The sequence below is a fragment of the Vombatus ursinus genome, unplaced genomic scaffold (assembly GCF_900497805.2).
Source record: "Vombatus ursinus unplaced genomic scaffold, bare-nosed wombat genome assembly UNPS02014833.1, whole genome shotgun sequence".
Taxonomy (NCBI): Eukaryota; Metazoa; Chordata; class Mammalia; order Diprotodontia; family Vombatidae; genus Vombatus; species Vombatus ursinus.
The window spans coordinates 8,846,432-8,873,119 of record NW_020954611.1 but is presented as its reverse complement, the minus strand read 5'-3'; the positions used below and the strand labels follow the sequence as shown (position 1 = coordinate 8,873,119).

At 36.7% G+C, this 26,688-nt stretch overlaps 1 protein-coding gene and 1 pseudogene across 1 annotated transcript in view; one reads left to right on the top strand and one right to left on the bottom strand.

Moving 5' to 3' along the window:
* CPEB3 (cytoplasmic polyadenylation element binding protein 3) overlaps window positions 1-26,688 on the top strand; it is a 229,460-nt gene that overhangs the window by 11,588 nt on the left and 191,184 nt on the right. The gene's annotated exons all lie outside the window — the stretch shown is intronic.
* LOC114026194 lies at window positions 21,840-25,690 on the bottom strand (annotated as a pseudogene).

Here is a 26,688-nt window from a genome sequence, read left to right as displayed (position 1 = left end):
TTTATATCCTGCAACTTTGCTAAAATTGTTAATTATTTCAAGTAGTTTTTTACTTGATTCTCCAGGATTCTTTAAGTATACCATTATACCATCTGCAAAGAGTGGTAGTTTTGTTTCCTCATTGCCTATTCTAATTCCTTCAATTTCTTTTTCTTTTCTTATTGTTAAAGCTAACATTTCTAGTACAATATTGAATAGCAGTGGTGATAATGGGCATCCTGGTTTCACCCCTGCTCATATTGAGAAAGCTTCTAGCTTATCCCCATTACAGAAAATGTTTACTGATGGTTTTAGATAGGTACTACTTATTATTTTAAGGAAAACTGCATTTATTCCTATGCTCTCTAGGGTTTTTAGTAGAAATGGGTGCTATATTTTGTCAAAAGCTTTTTCTGCATCGAGATAATCATATGATTTCATTAGTTTTGTTATTGATATGGTCAATTATGCTGATCTTTTTCCTAATATTGAGCCATCCCTGCATTCATAAATCCCACCTGGTGATAAATTGCTTTAATCTCTTTGCTAATATTTTATTTAAATTTTTGGCATTAATATTCATTAGGGAAATTGGTCTATAATTTTCTTTCTTTGTTTTGGTTCTTCCTGGTTTAGGTATCAGCACCATATTTGTGTTATAAAAGGAATTTGGTTGGATTCCTTCTTTGCCCATTTTCCCAAATAGTTTATATAGTATTAGAATTAATTGTTCTCTAAATGTTTGGTAGAATTCACTTGTAAATCCCTCTGGCCCTGAACATTTTTTTTTCTCTTTTTCTTTCTTTCTTTTTTTCTTTTCTTCTTTTCTTGTCTTTTCTTTTCTTTTGGCTAGGCAATGGGGTTTAGTGACTTGCCCAGAGTCACACAGAGCTAGTAAGTGTCAAGTGTCTGAGACCAGATTTGAACTCAGGTCCTCCTGACTCCAGGGCCAGTGCTCTATCCTCTGTGCCACCTAACTGCCCCTCTGAAGATTTTTTCTTAGGGAGTTTATTGATGGCTTGTTTAATTTCTTCTTCTAAAATGGGGTTAAAGTGGCAGAGCCAAGATGGCAGAGTAAAAGCAGTGACTTGCTTGAGCTTTCCCCCAAACCCCTCCAAATACCTGTTAAAAAATCACTCTAAATAAATTCTAGAGTAGCAGAACCCACAAAAGACAAGGTGAAAGAAATTTCCAGCCCAAGATATCCTGGATAGTTGATGGGAAAGGTCAGTTGCAGAGAAGCGCAGTTCAGTGTGGGCCACATAGGCAAAGACAGGACCTTAGCGAACCTGGAGCAGGCCTCAGGGAACTGAATCACTGGCAGCTGTGGTGGTTTCCAGCCTTCTCAACCCATAAATACCAAAGACAACTTAGAAGGTCAATGGGAAAGGTCTGTCAGACCTGAGTGAGAAAGGGGCACAGTCCTGCCCCAGCCATGGCACAGCCCTGGGGCCAAGGCGGCTGCTTCCAGAGCTCTCGACCCACAGATGGTGGGGGATGGGGGGATTCAAGCAGCTGATCAGAAGGGGACTGCAGGGATTTCTTTGTTGGCACTGAGGCAGGATTCTCTTGCCCATGCTTGGATCTGGGTTGCAGACCTAAGCAGTGGTCCTGAGATGAGATGGAGCAGTGGCATGGTAGAGCATGTGGTGGAGAGGGAATCCTCCTCACAGTTCCAAGGCAGAAAAAAGTGCTTGTGGTCACTCAGAGACCAGAGCACAAGCCAGGAAAGGAGTAAACACCTCTTCTTTGATCATACCACCTTGGAAGAACTGAAAATTTACAGGTCTCTAGTAGTATCTCTGAAAACAGCTGCACAAAACCCCTGAAGCTTGGGACAGTACACCCTCCACAGTGGAAGCAGAGCCCTACCTTAAAAAATAGTTTAAAAAGTCAAGTAATTGGCCAGGAACATGAGAATACAAAGGAAAAAACTCAGACTATAGAATCTTACTTTGGTGACAAAGAAGATCAAAACATACAACCAGAAGAACATAACAAAAGTCAAAGCTCCTACATCCAAAGCCTCCAAGAAAAATATGAATTGGTCTCAGGCCATGGAAGAGCTCAAAAAAGATTTTGAAAAGCAAGTAAGAGAAGTAGAGGAAAAATTGGTAAGAAAAATGATAGTGATGCGAGAAAATCATGAAAAATGAGTCAACAGCTTGTTAAAGGAGACCCCCCCCAAAAAATACTGAAGAAAATAACACCTTAAAAACAGACTAATCCAAATGGCAAGAGAAGTCCAAAAAGTCAATGAGGAGAAGAATGCCTTAAAAAGCAGAATTGGCCAAATGGAAAAGGAGGTGCAAAAGTTTACTGAAGAAAATAATTCCTTAAAAATTAGAATGGAGAAAATGGAAGCTAATGACTCTATGAGAAATCAAGAAATTATAGAACAAAACCAAAAAAATGAAAAAAAAGACAATGTGAAATATCTCATTGGAAAAACAACTGACCTGGAAAATAGATCCAGGAGAGATAATTTAAAAATTATTGCATTACCTGAAAGCCATGATCAAAAAAAAAAAAAAAAGCCTAGACATCATCTTTCAAGAAATTATCAAGGAAAACTGCCCTGATATTCTAGAACCAGAGGGTAAAATAGAAATTGAAAGAATCCACCAATTACCTCCTGAAAGAGATCCCAAAAGGAAAAATCCTAGGAAAATTATAGCTAAATTCCAGAGTTCCCAGGTCAAGGAAAAAATATTGCAAACAGCCAAAAAAAAAAACCCCAATTCAAGTATTGTGGAAACGCAATTAGGATAACACAAGATTTAGTAGTTTCTACATTAAGGGACCAGGGCTTAGAATATGGTATTCCAGAGGTCAAAGGAGCTAGGATTAAAACCAAGAATCACCTACCCAACAAAACTGAGTATAATCCTTCAGAGGGAAAAAATGGATATTCAATTAAGTAGAGGACTTTCAAGCATTCTTGATGAAAAGACTAGAGCTGAATAGAAAATTTGACTTTCAAATATAGGACTCAAGAGAAACATGAAAAGGTAAATAGGAAAGAGAAATCATAAGGGACTTATTAAAGTTGAATTGTTTACATTCCTACATGGAAAGATGATATTTATAACTCATGAGACCTTTCTCAGTATTAGGGTAGTTGGAGGTTATATACACATATATACATATATACATACATATATATGTATAGACAGAGGGCACAAGGTGAGTTAAATATGAAGGGATAATATCTAAAAAATAAAAGTAAGAGGATTGTACTATGAGAAGGAGAAAGGGAGAGGTAGAATGTGATAAATTATCTCACAAAGAAGAGGCAAGAAAAAACTTTTACAGTGGAGGGGAAGTGGGGGAAGGTGAGAGGGAATGAATGAATCTTACTCTTATCAGATTTGACTTAAGGAGGGAATAATATACATACTCAATTGGATATGGAAATCTATCTTACTCTACAGAGAAATGGGGGGAAGAAGATAAGAGAGGCAGACATGGTAGAAGGGAGGGCAGAATGGGGGAGGGAGTAATCAGAAGTAAACACTTTTGAGGAGGGACAGGGTCAAATGAGAGAATAGAATAAATGGGAGGGGTGGATACGATGGAGGGAAATATAGTTAGTCTTTCACAACATGACTATTATGGAAGTGTTTTGCATGACTACACATGTATAACCTATATTGAATTGGTTGCCCTCTCAATGAGGGTGGGTGGGAAGGGAGGAAGGGAGATAGTTTGGAACTTAAGATTTTAAAAATGAATGTTAAAAATTGTTTTTACATGCAACTGGGAAATAAAATATACAGGCAGTGGGGTATAGAAATCTCTCCTGTCCTACAGGAAAATAGAAGGGGAGGGGATAAGAGAAAGGGGGGTGATAGAAGGGAGGGCAGACTGGGAGAAGGGATATTCAAAATGCATGTCATCTTGGGGTGGGGAGAGGGGAGAGATGGGGAGAAAATTTGGAACTCAAAATCTTATGGAAGTGAAGGTTGAAAACTGAAAATTAATTTAAAAAAATAAAATGGGGTTAAGTGTTTTATTTCCTTTCTGTTAATCTGGACAATTTATGTTTTAGTACTTAAATGGGGATTTTTAATTTGTTTTTTTCCTAGCTTTTTTTAGTTACGTGCCCAATTCATCTCCTCTTTCTCTATTTTATTCATGTAAGCACTTAGAGATATAAAATTTCCTCTAAGAACTGCTTTGGCATAAATTTTGGTACATTGTCTCATTGTTGTAATCTTTGATGAAATTATTGATTTGTTGTTTGACCTATTCTTTAGGATTAGATTATTTAGTTTCCAATTTATTTTTAGTTTATCTTTCTGTGGCCTTTTATTACATGTAATTTTTATTGTATCATGATCTGAAAAGGATGCATTTAATATTTTTGTCTTTCTGCATTTGATTTTGAGGTTTTTATGTCCTAATACATGGTCAATTTTTGTGTGGGTACCATGTACTGCTGAGAAAAAGGTATATTCCTTTCTATCTCCATTCAGTTTTGTCCAGAGGTCTATCATATCTAACTTTTCTAAAATTCTATTTACCTCCTTAACTTCTTTCTTGTTTATTTTGTGGTTACATTTATCCAGTTCTGAGAGGGGGAGGTTGAGGTTCCCCACTAGTATAGTTTGCTGTCTGTTTCTTCCTGTAACTCACTTAACTTCTTCTCTAAGAATTTGAATGCTATACCACTTGGTGCATGTATATTTAGTGTTGATATTCATTGTCTATGGTACCTTTTAGCAAGATGTTGTTTCTTTGAAACTTTTGATTAGATCTACTATTTTTGCTTTTGCTTTGTCTGAGATCAGGATTGTTACCCCTGCTTGTTTATTTCAGCTGAAGCACAATATATTTTCCTCCATTTTTTTACCTTTTACTCTGTGTATCTCTCTGCTTCAAATGTATTTCTTGTAAACAACACATTGTAGGATTCTGGTTTTTAATCCACTGTGCTATTCACTTCCATTTTATAGGAGAGTTTGTCCCATTCACATTCACAGTTATTATTACTGTGTATTTCCCTCCATCCTATCCCCCCCATTATACTTTTCTCTTTCCCTTCACTTTGTTCCTCCTCACCAGTGTTTTGCTTCTGACCACCACCTCCCTCAATCTGCCCTCCCTTTTCTTTCCCCTTTCCCCTCCTATTTCTGCCCTCCCTTCAGCTCTCCCCTTCCATTTTATTTCCCCTTTCCCCTCCTATTTCCCTATAGGGTAAGATAAATTTCTATACCCAACTGAGTGTGTATGTTATTCCCTCTTTGAACCAAATGCAATGAGAGTAAGGTTCAAACAATACTCATCCCCTCCCTTTTTTCTCTCTACTGTAATAGGTCTTTTGCACCTCTTCACATGATGCAATTTACTCTATTCTGTTTCCCCTTTCCCTCTTCTCCCGGTACAATCCTTTTTTTTAACCCCTTAATTTTTTTTTATATTATCACATCAAAGTCAACTTATACCCACACCCTCTGTCTATGTATATTCCTCCTAACTGCCATGATAGAGACGCAGTTCTCAAGAGTTACAATTTTCATCTTCCCATGTAGGGATGTAAATAGTTTAACTTTATTGAATAGCATGTTTTTTTCTTTCCTGTTTACATTTTTATGCTTCTCTTGAGTCTAATAATTGAAGATCGAATTTTCTGTTCAGCTCTTGTTTTTTCATCAGGAAAGTTTGAAAGTCTCCTATTTCATTGAATGTCTTCCCCTGAAAGATTATGCTTAATTTTGTTGATTCTTGGTTGTAATCCAAGCTACTTTGCCTTTCCAGAATGTCATATTCCAAGCCCTCTGATCCTTTAATGTAAAAGCTGGTATATCCTGTGTAATCCTGACTGTGGCTCCTTGATATTTGAATTGTTTCTTTTTGGCTTCTTGCAGTATTTTTTCCTTGGCCTGATAATTCTGGAATTTGGCTACAATATTCCTTGGAGTTTTCATTTTGGGATCTCTTTCAGGAGGTAATTGGTAGATTCTTTCAATTACTATTTTACCCTCTGGTTCTAGGAGATCAGAATAGTTTTCCTTGATAATTTCTTGAAAGATGCTGTCAGCGCTTTTTTTTTGGTCATGGCTTTCAAGTAGTCTAACAATTCTTAAATTATCTCTCCTGGATCTATTTTCCAGGTCAGTTGTTTTTCCAATGAGGTATTTTACATTTTATTTTACTTTTTTATTCTTTTTATTTTATTTTATTCTTTGTTTGTTTGTTTGTTTTTGGCTAGGCAATGGGGTTAAGTGATTTGTCTATGGTCACATAGCTAGTGTCAAGTGTCTGAGGCTGGGTTTGAACTTGGGTCCTCCTGACTCCAGGTCTGGTGCTCTATTCACTGTGCCACCTACCTGCCCCAATTCTTTTTATTTTATGTTATTTTATTTTTTTACTGATTCTTGATGTCTCATAGAGTCATTAGTTTCCACTTGCCCAATTCTAATTTTTAAGGCATTATATTCTTCAGTTAGCTTTTGTGCCTCTTTTTTCATTTGACCTATTATACATTTTAAGGAGTTGTTTTCTTCAGTGGGTTTTTTTTTTCTAATTTGGCCAATTGTATTTTTTAAGGAATTGTTTTCTTTAGTCAATTTTTGTCCTTCCTTTTCCAAGCTGTTGACTCTCTCTTGCATATCTCTTTCTTTTCTTTTATCTCTCTTATTTGATGTTTAAAATCCTTTTTGAACTCTTCCAAGAAGGCTTTTTTGTCTTTAGACCAATTCTTCTTCACCTTTGGGGTTTCACATGTAGATATTTTGACATTGTTGTCCTCTTCTGACTTAGTGTTTTGATCTTCTGTGTCGCCATAGTAGCTTTCTGTAGTATCTTTTCTGTTCGTTTTGGTTTTTTTGCTTATTTTAAAGCCTATTTTATGACTTTTAAAATTGAGCTCTGTTCCTGGGGCATAGGGGGCACTGTCCTAAGCTTCTTGCAGTGGGGGCTAGGAGCCTGATCACCGGCTTTCTGCTTTGGGACCTCTGAGGCTTGCTGCTTGCCCACTGAACTGGGGTTGCTGGCCTAGTCATGCCTGTTGTACCGGGTTTCTGGAGCTGTCAGTTTGCCTTCCTCACTGTAGGTCTCACACCTGGCCTGTTGTTCCACTGGCCTGCTGAGCCAGGACTGAGGGACCTTGGTTGCTGATCTGTGCTGTAGCTAAGAGCCTCCTACTGGCTTGCCGGGATACCATTTGCTCTGGGCTGCACTCTCCTTTTACCAAAGTGAAACAGACCTTTCCTGAAGTCTTTCTACATTATCTTAAGCTGGAAAATTGTTTTACTGCTTTTGTGGGTTCTGTCACTCTAGAATCCATTTCGAGTCTTGATTTAACATTATTTCTGAGGGAAACTGAGGAGAGTTCTGGCAACTTCCTGGCTTTTCTCTGCTATCTTGGCTCTGTCTCCTTCATAATTTCTTATAGTACAGTAATATTCCATTACATTGATGTACCAGATTAGGTTTGGCCATTCCTCAACTGAGGGGCATCTATTTTGTTTCCATTTCTTTGCCATCACAAAAAGCATTGATATAAGTATTTTGGTGTATATGTGCTTACTTCTTATTAATGATATTCTTAGGGCATAAACCAATAGAGATATCATTGGGTCAAAGGGTATGAACTTTTATAATTCCAAATTGATTTCCCGAATGGTTATACTGATTCACAGCTCCATCAAGAATGCACTAGTATATTTGTCTTACCATTACCCTTCCAACATCAACTATTCCAATCTTTTGTCATCTTTGCCAAGTTGAAGGACGTGAGGTGAAATCTAATGAGGTGAAATCTTTTGATTTGCATTTCTCTTCATGATTTAGAGCGTTCTTTCATGTGATAAATAATTTGCAATAGACTATATATGGTGTCCTGGATGCCAGGCTGTATTTGAGAAATTTGATATGAAGATTCCCCCCCCCCATTTGATTGCTTTCCTTGTTATCCTAGATACATTAATTTTGTTTGTGCAGAAGCCTTTTCATTTTCTTGTAATCAAGATATCTATATTTTGTAATTGCCTTTGTCTTGTGTTTTGTTAAACATGCATTTCCTATCTACTCATTGCTGTAAAAGGTAAATGATGTGCTTCTTTTCTATTTTGTTTATGGTAGGATCTTTAATATTAATGACACGAATCCATTTTGTAATTATTGTGGAATATCACATAAAATGTTGGTCTACGCCTAATTTCTGCAAGGCTGTTTTAAGCTTTCCTAGCAGTTTTTATCAAATAGGGAATTTTTTCCTGATTGATTTAAGTCTTCTGATTTATCAAACACTAGGTTATTGAGTTTCATTGTTTCTGATTCTCCTTTGTCTAGTCTGTTCCATTGATCTCTTTTTTTTAAACCAATACCAAATGGTTTTATGATTGCTGCTTTATAGTTTGAGGTTTACAAGTCCTATTCCCCCTTTATTCCTACCTTTTTTCATTATTTTCCTTGATATTCTGGATCTTTTGTTTCTCCAGATGAATTTTGTTATTATTTTGTTGATTTCTATAAAGTATTCCATCAATAATTTGGTATAGAATTCAATCTGCAAGTTAACTTCAGTTGTATTGTCACTTTTATTTACTGGCAAGGCCAACCTATGAGCACTGAATATTCTTCCAGCTATTTAAGTTTTCCTTTATTTTTTTAAAGAAGCATTTTATAATTGAACCATGCAAATATCTTGTATGCATTTTGTAGTTTTTTTGGAAAAGAATTTCTCTTTTTGCTATTGATTTTTGATTTTGTCATTATATAGAAATGTATTATTATATAGAAATGCTGTTAATTTTTGTTGGTGTATTTTGTAACCTGCAAATTTGCTGAAACTATCAATTGTCTCAATTTGTATATTTGCTGATTCTCTAAGATTTTCTATATAAACCATCATATCGGTCAAGAGGGATAATTATAGTTTCTCATTGTCTGGCTTTATACTTTTAATTTCTCTTGTCTTATTGCTAGAATTTCTAGAATTCTATAAACTAAGAGTGGGAAGAGTAGATATCCTTACTTTACTCCCTTATTTTTTGGGGAAAGCTTCTGTTGTATCCCAGTTGTGTATGATATGATACTTATTTTTGGTTTTAGACAGATATTTTCCATGTTATTAAAAATGGTCCTTTTATGCCTACAATTTGTAGGAATTTTTTTTCTTTGCAAATGAGCATTGTACTTTTTTACAGCCTTTTTCTCTGTCAAGATAATCATGTGGTTTTGAAGTTTTTGTTTTTAATATAATTAATTATGGTTTTTTTTAAATGTTGAACCATCGTCCTTGCATGCCTAGTATAAATCCAACTTGGTCACAATAATTAGTTTCTTGGATGAATTGCTGTAGTATGTCAGGATTTTATTTAAAATTTAGAATTGATATTAGTGACATAGGTTTATAGTTCTTAGCTTTATCTTTTCTTATGACTATCTCATAAAAGGATTCTGACATATGCCTAGTTTTTGAGAATAATTTGTGTAGTATTGTTACTTATTTTTCTTTAATATTTTGATAGAAGCCAGAAGGACCAGGAAGTTTCTCTACTTTCCTTTCAGTATAGTTCCTTTATACTTAACTTTACTTCCTTTTCTAAAGTTGGACTATTTAAAATCTCTATTTGGTTTTCTCTTAGTTTGAGTATTTCATATTTTTGAAGATTGCTTTCTTTCTTTTGTGTCCTTAGTTTTGTAAGCATGTAACTACAAAGTAGGTTCTGATCATTCTTTTTATTTCTTTGGGTTTTGTTTTGATTCCTTTGTTCATTTACTATTTTGTTGATTTGGTTTTCTGCCCTCTTTTTAAATCAGTTAGCTAACAGATCATTGATTTTGTTAGTTTTTTGTTTGTTTTAAGAACCAGCTTATAGTTTTGCTTATCACTTCTTTGGTCCTTTTGGTTTATTTTTTTCCTGTAATTTTCAATATTTCTTCTTTTGTGCTTTTTGAAAAAAATGTGCTGACTTACTAATTTTTCAAAAGCTTCATTAATACCCTCCTTTTCTGTCGTGTTAATGTATGTTTTTAGGGATACAATTTGTTTCCTGATAACATGAAGATTTGTTCCCTGATTGTTTCCCTTACCTTATTTTGCTTGTGAAAAAGCTTTTCAATTTTATGTAATTGAAACTATTTCATCTTTTAGAATAAACTCTATTCTGTTTAGATAAGAATTTCTCCCAGCTTTATTTATGAAAAGTATTTTCTTCCTTTGTTGCCTAATTTTTTATATAATTTTAAAATATTTTGGTAATGTATCCATTTGTACTCAAGTACATGGCATAAAATGTAAGTCTAATCCTAATTTCTGCCAGACAGTTTCCTAGTTTTCCTGGCAGTATATATTGAATAGTGAGTCCTTTAGTCCCATAGTTTGTGTCCTTAAGTTTATAAAACACTATTCATTAACTTCTGGATCTTGAACACCTGATCTGTTCCATTATTCAACTTTTCTGTTTTCTAACCAGTACTGATAAGTTTTGATGATTATTGCTTTATAATATAGTTTGAGATCTTGTACTATTAGACCTCCTTCATTCCTACTTTTTTTTCATTATTTCCCTTTCAATTCTTTATCTCTTGTTCCTCCAGATGAGTTTTGTTATTATTTTGTCTAGATTTATAAAAAAAAAAAACTTTTTTAGTAGTTTGCTTGATATGACATTAGATTTGTAAAATATTTTAGGTACTATCATCATTTTTATTCTATTAGCATAAGCCAACCATGAGCAATTTGTCCCTCTCCAGTTAGGTCTTTATTTCTGTAAGTAGTGTTTTGTAGTTATGTTTAAGTCTTGAGTATATCTGGAAAAGAACACTTCCAGATATGTTATACATACTATAGTTATTTTGGGGAATACATACAGGATCTAGTTTAGCTGGCATGATCTGGTTGAAGATCCAGCAAAGGGGACTAAGAAGGAATGATTGGACAGGTAGGAGTAGAACTAAGAGAGAGCAGTGTCAAAAAAATTTGGTGAGTAGAGAGTACCAAGGAGAAGGTGATTTATAGACAGAGTCAGAGGTTACAAAAAGATCAAGAATGTTGAGGACTAAAAAGAGGTCATTAGATTTAGCAATTAAGAGATCATGAGTACCTTCAGAGAGAGTAGCTTCAGTTGAACGATGAATTCAGAAAATTGTAGAGATGTAAGAAGAGAGTGAGAAGAAGGAAATATTGTAGACAGCCTTTTCAAGGATGGAGGAGAGATATTAATGATAGCTATAGGGGATAAAAGGGTCAAGTGAGGTTTTTTTGAGGATGGGGGAGGCATAGATATGTTTGTAGGCAATGAAGAAGCAGTCAGTAGATAAGGAGAGATTAAAGATAAATGAGAGAATGGGGAGGATAGACGGAACAACCTTCTGGAGAAGACAGTGGAGCAACATCACTTGTATATAGAAAGGATTTGCCTTGGCAAGGAGAAGGGCCACCTTATTATGTGAAACAGGGCTGAAGGAGGATATAGTGTCAAAAAGCATCTAGGTGTTGTGAGAAGAGAAGGAGGGGCAAAGAGGATCTCTCAGCAAATCGCCTTAATTTTTTCAGTAAAATGAGATAAGATTCTCAGCTGAGAGAATGTGGGTAGGGGAGCCATGGGATGCTTGAGAAGGGATAAAAAGGTTTGGAAGAACCACTGTGGTTAGTGAGATAGTTAATTAAGGATTAAGGAGGTGTAAGGATTAAGGAGTACTCATTGCCTTTCAGCAATGAGTACTCAGTTGAGGTTATGTAACATAAATTTGTAGTGGACCCAATTAGCATGGTTTTGTGATTTTTTTTTCCTAGCTTTATTCAGCAGCATGTGTGTAGGAGCAAAGACAGCAGATGGTTTAGTGCTCCAAGGCTTAGGTTTGACAGGTCAAAATCAGCAATATAACAAGAGGGCAAGAACCTCAGGAGATGAGGCCCTTGTAGAGTTGAGGTCAATATGGAGAAAGGAGGGTGTAGTTCATGCAAGGGAAGAAGTGAGAAAGAGAAAAAAAAAGAAGTGAGGGGTTGAGGAAATGAAGATCATGATATGGAAGAAGAGTAGGATTTGGGAGTGAAGGCAGGGGATAGTAGGATTAATCCAAGACTGAAGCTTTGCAGGACAAGATCTGTGGTAGGTAAGGGGGCAAGGGACATAGGAAGACAATGTGGAGTTGAACTGGTTCATGAAGGGGTCAGATTGCTCAAGGGAGAAGAGTATATCCAGTGCAGGCATGATAGCTGCAAAAACAAACAAACAAACAAACAAACTGAGAGATGGAGGGATTGATATCACCATGAGTTTTCACAGATAATAGAAGAGAACATGTTCAGCTTCTCCAGATGAATATATTGGAAATTAAGCTAGATACATAGGATTTGAAGATATTTACCTAATATTAACAAAGTTATGATTTCTTGTCTTCCATTTTTATTAAACTATTTTATGTTCTGTAGGAGATGTAGGAAGAAATATTTTGATTTTTCTTTCCCCCTTTCTTTTCTAATTTGTGTTTAATCTTATTTTCTGCATACATTTCTGAATCCTTTATGTTCTATTATGTAGCCAGTTTTTGTAAACGTAACTTGCAAAGCTGAGAAATATGTATACTCTTTATGATTCCCATTCAGTAGTCATGAGACATCTAGGATATCTAACTTTTCTAAAATTCTATTTAATTTTTAACTTCTTTCTTATTTATCATTTTATTACCTGTGTCACTTCCCTCCTTTTGTTTCAGAGATTCTACCAAACTCTGGTTTTATCGATAGTGATGTTTGAAAATCCTCTATTCTATTAAAGTTCCATTTCCCCCCGTAGAATTAAACAGGATAAAGTGTTCATAATTATAAGTCTTTTTCTTTTGCCTGTTGGTATATCATATTCTAAGACTTTTCTTTGCAGGATGAATTGTTCATAATTATATATCTTTTTCTTTTACCTATTTGTATATCACATTCTAAGATTTTTCTTTCTTTTACAGTAGTTGCAACTAAGCCTTAAGTCCTCTTGATTGTGGTTCCATAATAATTGGGATCACTCTTCCTGGCTGATTGCAATATTATTTTTTTCCTTAGAGCTAAAAACTTCGACTTTTGTCTATAATTTTATGTGTATGTTCAATGTGGGAATTTTTTTCAAAGTTAACCAGTGGATTCTTTCTATTTTCACTCTACTCTATGGCCTTAGACTTCTGGGGCAGTTTTCCTTAACCTTGCCTTCTCTCTTCTTTTTCCCTTTCCCTTTCTCTTTCCCTTTCTGAGCCTAGACTGGAAATGCAGCAGCCACTTACAGGCACACCTAATTGGTGCAGAACCTTTTATTTGCTCCATTTTCAACCTGCTGGACTGTTCACCATTCTTTAAGCAGCCCAATAGGCTCCCATTCCTGGGGGTTCAAGGTAGTGATGCCAGACTCAATGTGGAAACCCAGTCAGCTTTGGCCAGTTAGTTTTTGAAACCATATTTGAACTCAGGTCTTCCTGATTCCAGGCCCAGCATTCTATTTATTGAATTACCAGCTGTCTTCACTCTATTAATTTTATCATTAATTTCTTTGTAGATTGTCTGAGGTTTTTATATAGATCATCATCAACAATTAGATATAGTTTTCTCTTATCTTTGATTATGTTTATGCCTTTAATTTGTTTATCTTGTCTTATTACAAGATAGTATTTCTAGTACTATCTCAAATAATAGTGGAGACAAGTGGGATATCATTGCTTTTTTCTTTATTAGAAAAATTACTAGTGTTTTTCTATTATATATGATAATAGCTTTGAATGTTTGTTGTAATAAGGAGGAATATTAGCTTTGATTGGAATTGGAAAATAGAGTACAAATTGGATTTACCATTCTTCCAAAGGGGTCTGTGAAACAAAATAATTTAAAACTTCTGTATTAAGGAGTCATCTGTAGCACCAAGAAGTTATATGACTTGCCTGGGGTTATACAGCCATGTGGATAAGTAACAGGATTTGAACCTGTCTTCTCGGCTCTGAGGTCAGCTTTCTATCCACTATACCATGCTGTCTCTTAGCTAAATATGCTTTATCATATTAAAAAATTTTTCTATGCCTACATTTTGTAGTTTTTTTTAGTGTAAATGAGTTGCATTTTCATTTAAAGTTTTTTTCTATATCTATTGATATGTATTTTTGATGTTTTTGTTTTTAATATGGTTATGTTCATTGTTTTCTTACTGTTGAACCATCTTCATATCTTCAGTTAAAATCCAACTTGATCACAGTCAATACTTTTTTTAATAGATTCCTACAGGTTTTTTTGTCAGTATTTAAATTTTTTTAAAAATGGATTATCATTAATGAGATTAGTCTTTGGCTCTCTCTCTGCTTTATCCTTCCCTATTTTAGGACCATATCTCATAAAAGAAGTTTGGTAGTGTGTTTCCTTTCTTAATTTGTGTAGTATAGATATTATACTCATTCATATAGTATAGATATTATCTCTTAATTCTTAATTTATATAATACAGATATACTGTATGTCCAAAACCAAATTGTGGCTGGAAGAATTGCCAGCAAGTAGATTGCAGCCATGACTCTCTCTCTCTCTCTCTCTCTCTCCCCCCCTCCATATATGTGTGTGTGTGTATGTGTGTGTATATGTATGTATATATACAAACATATATATCTATATATATAATTATACTTAGTTCTCATATGTTTTATGGCATTTTTGCCTTTCTTTGTATCCTTAGGACTTAGCACACTTCCTGGCACATAATAAGCACTCAATAAATGTTTGTTGTCCAACTGATATGAGACATGGACAAGGCATTTAGGGGAGAAACAGTTTGGAGAAGAATGGCAGGTGACTAAATATTTTAAAACATTGAAGGAGGGCAGTGTGGCATCGTGTATATAGACTTAATTTTGGAGTCAAGGAGTTCAGGTCTTGCCTGTCACTGGCTCTGTGACAGTGGCCAGTCACTTCACTTCTCAGTGTCCCAGGCAACTCTCCATGATAAGCAGCTGGATGGAGAGCCCATAGAGCTGGTCTGTCAATACACAGAACTCAGACAGACAGTATGGGCAGACTTAGAATTGACTAGGAAGAGTGGACTCGGTTACTGTGGATACATTATCCAGAACTTTTAATGACCCTAAGCTTCAACCTGAAACAGTGCAACCTGTTCTCTTCCTATTCAATTCATTGCTTAGCTACAGTGTCTGTGCAAGTTATATGTACAGATGGCCAACCTTTATGGGTTGTCCATACAGCCATTTCATAATCTGGACAAAAATAAGCATTCTTTATGCACTTGGGAGTTTTTTGTTTGTTTTCCGTGTGGATAGTTAGGCCAAACTTTTGAGTGATTATGGATCTCATTTAGGAGGCTCTTCAATATTTCAGGCCTTGATGCAATTAGCCACAGTGTCATCTGCAAACAGGGGCATTTGGAAGACCTAATCATTTATAGGGAAACCCTCTCTCATCTGGACTTTGTAAGATGCCCTACATGATGATGGCACCCTTTTGGCAAATATATGTCTCTCTGTTTTATGATCGATCTGATATTAATAATCAGAGGATTGCCAGACAAATTTATGTAACACAGGGGCAGCTAGGTGGCGCAGTGGATAGAGCACCAGCCCTGAAGTCAGGAGGACCTGAGTTGAAATCTGGCCTCAGATCAAACACTTGACACTTACTAGCTGTGTGACCCTGGGCAAGTCACTTAACCCCAACTGCCTAAAAACAAACAAACAAACAAACAAACAAAAAATTTACGTAACACCTCAGGGACGGTAATATTAGAGTACAATGTTGTGGAGAAAATACTTTGTATAAACCTCGACAGATATTTTTATTTTTTTCTATTGGCCTCTTTCCTGTTTCATCTTAAGTGCTCCTTGAATGATCTGGTTTAATTGAATCTAATGCCAGGCTTTCTAAACTCATATTTTTTCCATTGCCTCTTGTCCTTTTATTAGGTGATATTGCTCTTGATCTTTTAATTTCTTCTTCACAATTTTACAAATGAGTTTATATTGTAAACTGATGTTGCCCATGCCCTGTCTGCTTGGCAAAGAGATTGTGTTGGATTAGATGATTTCTAGACTCTTTTGGCCTCCCAGTTGTGGCAATTGCTTTTCATCAGTTACATTTCTATAGTTAATGGTGAATATTCATGTTAATATCAGTTCTTTTATCCCTTTCCCATTTTTCTACATCAATAGTTTGTTTGAATAGGCCAAGTAAAAGTAATTTTATTACATGTCATATCTTCTTTTTGTTTTTGTTATTCTAATTTGGTGCTAATTTTGACCTTTGTTCTAACAAGTTTATGGTTTTAATGTAAAAATCCAGATGATTTAGAAATGACTCCTGCAGAGGAACCAGTTTGTCCTGCCCAGGGTATAATCAATTTCATCTTATATGTTGTCAAATACATTCTTACTATTTTTATGAAAAAAGTTATTGTAATATGCATGCAGGTTTTTGTATACTTCATAAGCCTTTGGTCTCTTTTGTTTCTAGATCTTGAGCCATGATTTCTAACATATTTTTCACAATCTTGCCCTGTGCCCTGCTATGAATTGAAGTCATGAAATATTGAAGTATTAATTTAATTTGGAGTATCCTGTCATGTTTTTCCATACAATTTCTCTACATCCCCAGGCTCTGCAACTAACTTTGTTGTTTTTTTGTTTGTTTGTTTGTTTTTATATGAGACAATTGAGGTTAAGTGACTTGCCCAGAGTCACACAGCTAGTGAGTGTTATGTGTCTGAAGCTGGATTTGAGCTCAGGTCCTCCTGACTCCAGGTCTTATGCTCTATCCACTGTGCCATCTAGCTCCCCTCTGCAACTAACTTTGGCATATAAGCTTCATTTACTATCATGGTGGTCTTTTTGCATATGCTCAGAGTAGTTCCATGTGAGAACAGTTGTCCATGAAATAAATGTTTCTTACTGACTTTAAACATGAGAATAAAACCCATAGTTTCCAACTGTTATGTTTCTGTAAGACTTCCTTCCATGTAGCTGCGGCTTATTTGTATCTTTCAATTTCATTTATAGTGAGAATGTCTATGTTAATAAGATTCAATTTTTCCAGTACTATATCAAGTACTGTACCAGAATTATAACTCATTGATCGTTGGACAAGGGACTCATATTTAAAGTACCAAGAGTTATGTTGATGTTTATAGACAGTCTAAAAACTGCATGATTCTTATGACTCTCTGCTCTCTTTGTGATGCTATCACTGCGGAAGGATAAAGGACTGAGGGCCATTTTTTATTTTAATTTGTTTCATATGTTGCCATGACCAAATAATTCATCACTTACAGTCAGGTTCAGTGGTGATGTTGAACCTCTTCATGCTTAATAACTTAGCTAGACAGGTCAATCAGAAAATCAATAAGCTTGCTTCTTGCTAACTGTGTGCCCAGGCACTGTGCTAAATGTTGGAGATATAAAGCAAAATAAAAGTTCTTGGTTTTTGGAAAGCAAACAGCATAATCTGTTGCCAGGACCAGTACTCAAAACTTTTAAAGCATGGTATCTCCCATTAAATTTTATGCCTGCTGGCATAACCTTGAGAACCCAGTGTCACTTTCATACAGTGACAAAGCATTAGAGTAGTATTTTTGTGGAGGAATATAAAAAGGATTTTTTCCAACCTATGTTGGGGGAAAAAAGGAAGGGTTCCAAGAAAGGATAAGGCTACTCCTTGGAATTGGTAGAATAGTGATACTAGATGATAGTGAGAAGGCAGAACTACTCAAATCTTATTCTTCTTCTGTTTTCTCTGATAAGGAGAATGATCTTTGAACTGGAAAGGAAGAGCAAAAATGACTAATAGGGAGTTGAAATCTAAGGTAAATAAGGCAGTAATGAGACTAGTTAGCTGCCTTTGTTAAACCAGATGAACTCAGATGAACTACATACCAGGGTAATGAATTAGGAGACATAATTTCTGAGCTATTAAAAATTCACTTAAAATTTTAAAAGAAAGAGAGAAGCATCATAGTACTGGAAGGCAAATTGCCTGATTAGAGAAAAGGAAGATAATGGAGTCTTGAAAGGATTATTAGATGTAGAGCTGGAAGAAACCTTTAACCATTGAACTTGAATTCCGATTCTTGGTAGAATTCTAGAAAAAAATTGAAAACAGAAATCCAGCCCCAAATGGGTCATGTCAGATCAATATTATTTCCTTTTTAAATAGTATTACTAGACTAGTAGGGCAAAGAATACTATAGTTATATTTACTTTGATTTCAGCAAAGCATTTGATAAAGTCTGATGCTATGCTTGTGGATAAGATATAGAAAAGTAAACTAGATAATAGCACAGTTAGGTGGATTTGTCATTGATTGCATGACTAGTTCCGAAGAGTAATCGTTAATGGTTCCATGTCATCTTGGAGAGTGATTTCTACTAGAATATCCCCAAGATCTTTCCTTAGCCCTATGTTGTTTGACATTTTTATCACTGACCTGAATCAAGGCATAGCTGGCATTATTATTAGATTTAGATTTATGACTTATTTGATTTTACATATGACACAAAGCTGGGATGAATAGCACATTAGATAAGAGTCATGCATCAAAAATTTCTTGGTGGTCTAGAATGTTGAGTTGAAACTAATAAGATGAAATTTTATGGGGATATATTTCTTATATCAGATATAAACTTTATAAATACAAGATGGGAGAATTATAGTTAGAAACCAGTTGATCTGGTATTCTGTGATGGTTGCTACTGAATTCCTTGTCATTAAATCCGATGTTCATTTTTCTTTCCTCTTCTTTCTTGACATTTGCAGTCTTTCACCTTCCTACTTGCTATCATCTCTTCCACTGGCTTCCACAAAACTGCATTCTTCATCCTAGTCCTCTGACTATTCCTTCTCTGTCTCTGAGTAATCTCATCAGCTCCTATGTATTCAACTATCTTGTATGAAGATGACGCCCATATTTACCTAACTTGCCTTCCTCTCTCTCCTGAGAGCCCCAGTCTCACATATTCAACTATGTGCTAGACCAGGGGTGGGGGACCTGCGGCCTTGAGGCCACATGTGACCTTCTAGGTCCTTGAGTGTGGCCTTTGGACAGAGTTCAAGTTTTACAGGACAAATCTTTTTATTAAGGGGATTTGTTCTGTGAAGTTTGGATTCAGTTAAAGGGCCACACTTGAGGACCTAGAGGGCTACATGTGGCCTCCATGCCCCATACTTGTCAGCTGGACATTTCCTCTTGGATGTCTAATAGGCCTCAAATGGAACATTCTAAAATGGAACTCCAATGATTATCTTTCTTCCTAAACTTTCACTTCCTAACTTCCTTATTTCTGTTGAGGAACCACTTTTCTTTCAGTCACTCAGATCTGTAACCTAATAACCTTTGACCCTTCACATTCACTGCCATAGTTAATAAGTTGCCAAGTGTCATCAATTCCATTTCTCAACATCTCTCCTATAAATTCTCATCACTTTTACCACAACCCACGCCCTTATCATCCTTTGCTTAGACCATTGCAATAGCCTATCAGCTGGTTTTCCAATCCACCTTCCATACAGCTGCCAAACTGATATTTCTATAGGACAGGTTTAAGCATGTCATTACCCTGAGTAAGAAGCTCCATTGGCTTTTGTTTGCCCTTAAGATACACTACAAACTTATCTCTCTAGTATTTTAAAACCTTCACAACTTGGCTCCAGCCTAGCTTTCCAGGTTGATTACATTATTTCCCTAATATAATTACTCTGATCATGTAATTCTTTTCCTAATAAAATAAAATAAAATAATCCCAACTTTTTGTAATTTCCCATACTCCATTCTTGATCATGGCATTCAAAGCCATTTACATTTTGTCTCAAATCTACCTTTTCAGCTATATTTTACATTTTTAAATTCATATATTCTATATGTCAGTCAAATTGGACTACTCTCTGTTCCCTTTTTTCATTCTGCCTTTCCTTACTCTCATGGCATTCCCTTGGAAATGCTTTGAATTGTCTCCTCCCCTGTTTCCCTCTGTTAAAGTCCCTCCTTTCCTAAAAGGTCTGACCCAGTTTACTGCAGGAAGTCTTTCCTGACTCCTTCCACTAAGGGAGGATTTTCACACCTCAAATTTCTAATAGCACAACCTGGATATCTCTTTTCTCTGTCAGTCATAGTTACACATCTTGGTACACATCTTGGTGTACACATCTTGGTCCCTATTAGATTGTAAGATCTTTAAGAATACAGTTTATGGTACATATCCCTTTTTATCCTCAGAATCTGGCATAATGACAAATAAGGCAAAAAGTTTTAGGTTTATTTTGAGTGCTTCAAAATACAATAGATGCCCAAAGGGCTATAAAAATGTGCATACCCTTTGACCTAACAATACCACTTCTAGGGCTGTATCCCAAAGAGATCATAAAAACGGGAAAAGGACTCACATGTACAAAAATATTTACAGCAACTTTCTGTGGCAGCAAACAATTGGAAACTGAGGGGATGACCATCAATTGGGGAATGGCTGAACAAGTTGTAATATAGGAATATAATGGAATAGTAGTGCTATAAAAAATGATGAGCAGGCAGACTTCAGAAAAACCTGGAAAGACTTGTATGGACTGATGCTGAGTGAAGTGAGCAGAACCAGGAGAACGTTGTATACAGTAACAGCCACATTGTGCAATGACTGACTTTGATAGACTTAGCTCTTCTCAGCAATGCAAGGATCTAAGACATCTCCAAAGGTCTCATGATGGAAAATGCTATCCACATCCAGAGAAAGAACTGTGGAGTTTGAATGCCGATCGAAGCATACTATTTGCTCTTTTTTTTTCCTTCTGTTTTCTTTCCTCTTTCTGGTGGTTCCTCCTATTGGTTCTAATTCTTCCTTACAACATGACTAATATGAAAATATGTTTAATAGGAATATAAAGCCTATATCAGATTTCATGCCATCTTGGTGTGGGAGTCAGGGAGGGAGGGGGAGAAAAATTTAAAGCTCAAAAGCTTATGGAAGTGATTGTTGAAAACTAAAAAATAAATTAATAATAAAAAAAAGAAAATACAATAGACATTCTATCTATTATCAACCAGGCAGGAAAATCTTCGTAACAATTACAGGTATCCAGAAGTGGAATGGGCTTCCTTGAGAGGTAGTGGGTTCCCCCTACTTGGGGATACCTGAGAAGAAGGTAGATGACCATTTGTTGGGCATGTTACAGTGGGAATTCAAAGCAACAATAGCAGCAGGCCTTCAAAAATCTTAAAATATGAAAAATAGCAAAATTATGTACATGTAGCTAACAGTCTAACTAGGCATAGTTAACAGATCAGTGTAGCTATATTGCATGTTTCATATTAGCACAAAAGCATATACTTATAACAAGGAAAGAGTAATAAAATATAAGCATACTTAAATATATAGTAATTAACAATGCTTTGATGAATGAATATAATTCATAGGATCACAGTTTTGGAGCTAGAAGGGACCTTAGAGGCCATTGAGTACAACCCTTTTATTTTATAGATGAGACCCAGGAAACAGAGAGTGGGTAAATGACTTGTCCAGACTTACATGTATTCTGTGAGTACTCATGAGGCCATTTATCCAGCAGCCTTTTACCCAGTTTCGCATGGGCCATCATAAGTTGGCCTGATCACAGCTAGTAAATAAAAATACATCAATGTGGAGATTTTAAAAGTATTCTGCTCAAGAAAATGTTGTCTTTGGCTGGCACCAGGAAGTCTAGAAGTTATCACCCTCTAGTGGCAAGTAATATTGCCTTCTTGTTTGAGGCTGGATTCAAGTTTAGGCCTTTCTCATTTTCTTTTTTTCTTATTATTCACCGTTTCCTTAATTTGTACTTAACTGAATAATCATACCCTGGGTGAGGGGAAAAACAAACAAATGGTGGTTTAGGGTTTAAACAAATTCTTTTTTCCTGAAGCATCTAATTTGAAGGTTTGGGGCTAGTAGCCTTAGCCCCAGCATCTTTGGGTTTGGTGACCTTCGAGTCAGTGGACTCAGCAGGCTTGGGGTCAGTAGGCTTATCAGTCTTGGAATTACTGGGTTTGGGAGCCTGGGAATCAGACTTGGTGGCCTTGAGATCCAATTTGATAACCTTGGTTTCAGATTTGGCTGCCTTGGAATTGGACTTAGTGGCCTTAGGATTAGACTTTGTGACCTTGATGTCAGACTTGGTGGTCTTGGGATCAATGGGTTTGGCAGTCGTGGGATCAGTAGGCTTCATGATCATGGGGTCTGGGCATTTGATGCTGACTCTAGGGCCTGGGAGCCTGGTGGCTCTCTTGGGGCTGGTGTGCTGGGCATTGACCTTGGGCATCTTGGTCTGGAAGACTTTGGCCTTGGAGTCCTTGATGATCTGGGCCTTTATGGCCTCATCTTGAGTCTTGATGGCTTTGGCGTTGTCCATCTACATCTTCTTCAGCCCCTTCATGTTGTATTTCTTGGAAGAGTGCATGTTTCTCAGAAACTTGGGGTCAACCCCTTTTAGAGACTTGTGTCTCTGTGACCTGGGTTTCTTGATGCCATTTCTGTGCTATTTTCATGATTGGTTGTTTATAGTGTGATTCTTAGACTTAGCTATACTTACACTACACTCCATGGACCATAAGAGGCTAAAAGCAAGAGAAATAAAAAGGATTTCTCTTAAGACCAGTGTTCTATCCACTGCACAGCTTAGCTACCTCTAATTATGTGGAAGGTATGAATTCTAGAGGCATACATGAGGATTATCATAAGGCCCCTTGTGTAGACATTTATCCAGTTTCATGTAAGCCATCATAAGTTAGTCTGGTCCCTGATTGGATAATCCTAGCTCTTCTGTGACCTACTGACCTCTGTACTCCTATACTTGTGCTGGTTGAAGGAATGGGCTAATCATAATACTCATTAGAATTATAGTCCTGCCATCCTGAGTCTAAACTTAGGCCGGAATCAAAGACAGTCCCAGCTGCCTTCCAATGTTGTTATGTTCTTGGGGAGTACCTGCACCTAAGGAGGATGCTTAGCTCCAATACTGGATAAAAAAGTTGTTGCTTCTGGATTCAATCCTTTTTCATTATTTGAACTAGTTGTTGAGTACAGTACATAAAATCTTCACTTAAAATGTCTGAGCGGAATACCTGGGTCCTGGCAATTTTTGTATGACAGGCAAGCTATCTCTTTTGATCACTGAAGCAAGTGTCCATTAGTATCTGCTTGCTCATCAGGGAGTTTAATGAACTCACCAAGGAATGATTTCAGGAGCTTATCTTTACAGGGTCCCTACCTAAGTCTTGCCATAACTAGGTATGAGGTAGCTTTCTATTGATGAATTAATTTGCATGTCCCATGATCACTAAGATTTCTCAGCAAAACTCTGTCACATTGGCAAATAAAGAATGTTTTTTTATAAAGGAGGATGAGAAAAAAGCCCAGTAAAACTAACCAGTATGTTGGAAAAATTTGATATTTGCACTCTTCCACACCTGTAGACCCCTACCTCTGCAAAAAAAAAAAAAAAATGGGGAGAGTTGTTTTCTCATACCTCTTCTTTGAGACCAACTTCTTTATACTTTTGCAGCATTTATTTGTGATTATTTTGTTGTTGCCCTAAATGATAGTCCTAAAGCACAAGTCTGACTATGTTACTACTTTGCTCAAAAAGCTCTGGTGGCCCCCAATTGTCTCTAGGATCAAATACAGGCATTTCTCTTTGGCAGTTAAAGCTCTTTCCCAGTCTGGATCCAGCCTGCCTTTCCAGGCTTCTGTGTTGTACTCCTCCCTACAATGTACTCTATGTGCCAGGCAGCCTGACCTGTTTGTTGTCCCTCACATAGGTTATCCCCCATGCCTGGAATGAATTCCCTTCTTCTTCCTGCTTCTTAGAACCCCCAGTTTCCGGCAGAGTTTAGCTTAAAGGTGAAAGCCTTTCCTGATCCCTTAGCTGCTAAGACCTTCACTGCTAAATTTCTGGATTTACTTTGTGTATGTTTTGTTTCCAGTTATCTCCACATACATGTTATTTTCCCTGATCAAATGTAAGCTCCTTGAGGGCAGGAACAGTTTCATTTTTCTCATTGTATGCCCTGTGCCTTCACACAGTGCCTACTTGTGGGTCATATGTTTATGCTATGGGTCTATTGGAAAGTAGTTAGGATAAAGGGACAGGGTAAGGCAGTGATAGAAAAAAAAAATTTAATTGTTTCTAAATCACTTCGGTAGGAACAGGGAGATTAGACCCTGACTTCCACAAGGTGTAATGGGATCATAAGATAATTGTTTTAGGGCTTGGAAGGAACGTTAGAGACCATCTAATCTAATTCCTTCATTTTATGGATGAAGCCTAGAGAGGTTAAATGATTGGTCAAGGTCACACAGGTGGTAGGTAGCTAAGGTATTTCACCCCCAGGTAGGTATCTCTTCTGTATTGAGCAAGAGATACCCAGGGGAAGGTAAATTGGCAAACTTTAAAGCTATTTATCAGTTCTCAAGAACTCTTTTTTTTTTTTTTGGGCTAGGCAATGGGGTTAAGTGACTTGCCCAGGGTCACACTAGTAAATGTTTATGTGTTCGAGGCCAAATTTGAACTCAGGTCCTGTATCCACTGTGTCACCTAGCTGCCCCTCAAGAACTCTTAAAGCCTTTTACATTCTACTTCTGTGCTCTCATGCTACAGAAGCTGTAATTTTGATCTAAGGGAAAAAATGGATTTTGCCTTTAAGTTTATTTTGTCAACAGTAATCCTGAAGCAACTTATTATTCATATTCAAACTTTAATTTTGAATTACCTGTCATTTTCCCTAATACTTAGGGACTTCTTCCTTTATACATAAGAGAAATATTGGAGAGTTTATTTTTCATTTTTATTCGATTTAATTTTGGTCAACAGAAGCAGCTTAAACTTTATAGTTTTATAAAGCCTCTTTCAAACTAGTGACATTACCTTTGAATTTCAGTGACAGCAGTCCCAGTTACTAGACCACATACCCCTGGAAGAAATCACAAATATTATTTTCTAAAACCAAGTAAAATGGCTTTTACTATAAGCAAATTACATTTCCTTTAAAATATTATATAAAATAGAAATTTCCCTAATTAGGGTTAGCCTTTCTCTTAATTAACCTAGAGAATTTTTATTATAGAGACCCTGATACTCTTGGAAACTACTGTTTCGTGCATTATGTGTCTTGCGTTCCATTCCATGGACTGATATGGAGCTAGAAGGAATCTCAGGAACATCTAGACCAATCCCCTGCCTCATACTGAAACAAATGAAAAGTCCAACATGTTAAATCAGTATAGTAAAGACATAGGGATGGCTAGGTGGCACTATGGATAGAGTACTGTGTCTGGAGACAGGAAGACTCATCTTCCTGAGTTCAAATCTGGCCTCAGATGCTTACTAGCTATGTGACCCTGAGGAAATCACTTAACCCTGTTTGCCTCAGTTTCCTCATCTGTAAAATGAGCTGGAAAAGGAAATGGCAAAACACTTCAGTATCTCTCCCAAATTGGGTTACAAAGAGTTGGACATGAATGAAAAAAAAATGACACAAAACCAACAATAACATGAAGATGTGCACAATGACACCTTACTGATGGGGAACCAGAACTACCTGAAACATAGCCCAGTGGTGCCTGGTGGCATTCCTCAACTTTCAGAGTTTCCCCCTGGAACATGTTTGAAAGGGTAACTATGCCTCCAGTGTTGTGGAGACACTAATGCCTTCTAGTGACGTCTTCATGCTCCCTGCACCTGGGCCTGCTGCCCGCCACCACCTCACCCCATGGCGTCATAGCCTCAGGTGAGTGCTGTTTGGCTGGATTCACTGTTCTGCAGGAAGTTGTTCTTTAGTAGGTCCTGACTAATAGAGACTACTCAATTGTATGGTGCTTGCTTCTGTTCTATGGCTGCTACCATCCTGGCTCTGCAGAAATCTTTGGTGCTCTTTTCCTTAAGAGAAGAACAGGCACTGCCATGCTCTTTAAGTTGAAAGCTTACGGGCTTTTTCCTGATACAGTTTTTAGAAAAGAAAGAACCCCTTGCCTGGCACCAGCAAAACAAACAAATGAAAACCTTTCAGATCTTCCTGTCTTGTTCCCTTCAGTCTAGGCTGCAAATCCTTTCATCTCCCCAGGAGGAGATTTTCAGCTCTAGGTGCCAAACTTTTTGAAACAAATACAAGAATCATTCCAGCTAGCTAATATCGTCAGGGTTGACCTTTTCTTTAGATCCTACTTCCTGATCAATCAATCAACAAACATTTATTAAAGACCTGCCAGGTGCCAGCAAATGTTAGAAGCTGGGGGATACAAAGACCAGAGTGAAATAGGGCCTGCCCTCCAGGAGTTTACATTTTAAGGGGAGAAGACATGCATATATACAAAATACATGCAAAGCAGAAGATAATCCTGATCAAGAAAGGCCCTATATAGAAGAGGCCCCTCAAATAGTCTTGAAGGAAAAAATCAATTTTAAATGATAGACATGAGGAGTAATCCCATTCCAGTCGTGGGAAACAGCCAGCACAAAGACATGGAGATGGGATATAGAGTGTTATCTATGAGGAACAAAGAGATTGTCAACTTGACTGGATCCTAGTATGTGGAGGGGGGTAATGTAGCGTAAATCCAGAAAGGTAGGTTGGACCTTGATTCCAAACCTAATAGGGGTGGTGGTCAGCACTACAGTCATGTGAAATTGATTCAGATTTAAAAGGAGTTTTAATGACCTGTGGCTGGCTTAAGTTTGATAGGAGCCTACTCAATATGGTGGAGGCTGCTGCTCTTTTACC